At 32.4% G+C, this 2,001-nt stretch overlaps 1 long non-coding RNA gene across 1 annotated transcript in view; it reads left to right on the forward strand.

Moving 5' to 3' along the window:
* The first annotated feature begins 502 nt into the window (after window positions 1-502).
* The window catches only part of LOC128250706 (uncharacterized), a 170,176-nt gene continuing 168,677 nt past the window's right edge, over window positions 503-2,001 (forward strand). Inside the window, exon 1 of the long non-coding RNA XR_008266710.1 lies at window positions 503-743. This is a non-coding gene — a long non-coding RNA (uncharacterized LOC128250706). The remainder of the gene's footprint in view (window positions 744-2,001) is intronic.

Below are 2,001 nucleotides of genomic sequence, written 5' to 3' on the forward strand. Positions count from 1 at the left end.
ATATATATTATTGTTATTATTATTATATGTATTTATTTTCTCTAAGTTAATAAATAACTCCGACAAAATAAATTGGTTAATAGATACCAGGGTAGCAAAGATCACAAAATGACTGTGGTGTAACTCCTGTTTATAAGGTAGAAACTCCTTGTTATTTTGGGTACTTGAGTAAATATATAAATTTAGTAAATGGAGTAAAACGCATATGTTAAATAAGAATTCATTTAACATATGCGTTTCACTCCATTTACTAAATTTATATATATATATATATATGATTCGCCGTGATAGATCGCTGACACGGTTTGTGTTTTATTTTTACATATATTTCACCGATTCACAAAAAAAAAAACAACAGACGAAGACAGGTGGTGTAGAAAACAAACAGATGTAAGAGTATAACGCTCGGGAATTGAGAAAGTCTGTTTTGAGCCTACGCTCTTCCACAGAAAGAAACAAGGAGAGAGAAAAAATGTGTAGTGATCAACGATCTATGATGGCGATTCATATATATATATATATTTACATATATTCCACCGCTTCATCACTTCATGCGAGAAAAATAAGGAGGAAAGAAAATATATATTTATAAGGACGATGATGATGATGATGATGATGAAGGACTTGTTGTTTATACCCAGAACATGGATTTGTTTATACCCAAAGGATGGACTAGCTGTTTGTAGTCAAGAAATGGTGCAACACACAGGTTATAATTATTTCTATAACATAACAATTTCAAGGTATGTTAAAGACAATTTATTTTAATAACACGAACTGTCTGCATAAAGAATTTAAAAAATTGAAAATGAGTGACAAGTTTTGTAAATAGGGTCAGGGTATTGTTGATTATTTAAGAGAATTTGCTGAGTGTTAAGATGTTTGTAAGTAATTCCAGAACAACAAAAGCCGTTAGTTTCACTGCGAAATTTCAATTTCGTTTGTGTCTAAATATTTTCGATCTTTGAAACCGTGGCAAACCCCTGACAAAAACTCGTACTGCATCTCATTTGTCAATAAACAAGTCTGGGTTTCAAAGCAACGAAAATATTGACATTGAAATGAGATTTAAATGTTGCAGTGAAACAACCATTTCTCTTTATGTGTGTGTGTTCTTGATATTCGTTCAGAGCAAATCGTTTTACATCTATTACACTATTTTTCTTTTGTTTCTTGGCTCCGGTGAGGCGTCTCGGAACATTCACGATGTGAATGTTCCGAGTCCCCCCCCGTTCGCGAGCGCGCATTTTTTTTTCTTCATATTCGTTCCCATCAAGTTGTTTTACACCTATTAGACTAATTTTTAAAAATTATTTTTGAGCTCGGGTCAAACACTATAGTTTAGAGGCCATGGATTGACGATGTGAATGTTGCGAAGGCGATCTTTCTGCCAGGGCGATTATCAGTACAATAATTGACCAAATAAAAGCACGATATTCATCATTAGAAGAGTTTAAATCCATGGAACTTTTGAATTTCAACAAAGTTGATGACTATTGCAAACAATTTCCTGTGGACTCTATAGATTCTTTAAAAATCACTTATGGCAGATTTTTTGATGTAATACGATTACAAAGTGAGCTCAGTGTGATGTATTCAATGAAAGATTATAAAAAGCGAAGTGTAAGTCATTTAATGAGTAACATTTACAGCAGTGATCTTGTTGAAGCTATGCCAGAACTCTTCAATCTGTGCAAGTTGATTTTGACAATTCCGTCTACCACTGCTTCTCTAGAGCGATCCTTTTCTGCATTAAGTAGAATCAAAACATACCAAAGAAATGCGACAGGAGAAAGAAGACTGTCTGGGTTAGCACTAATGTCAATTGAAAAAGATTTATTACAACAATTGATGAAAAGAGAAGATTTCTATGAAAATGTGATAGATATATTTGTCCAGAAAGATCGAAGAAATGAATTAATTTATAAATGAGGTAAATAACATTTTAGAACGTTAAAAAAAAATTAATATATTAAAGGGCATATATTGCAGGTTTTGGTT

The sequence above is a fragment of the Octopus bimaculoides genome, chromosome 24 (assembly GCF_001194135.2).
Source record: "Octopus bimaculoides isolate UCB-OBI-ISO-001 chromosome 24, ASM119413v2, whole genome shotgun sequence".
NCBI lineage: Eukaryota > Metazoa > Mollusca > Cephalopoda > Octopoda > Octopodidae > Octopus > Octopus bimaculoides.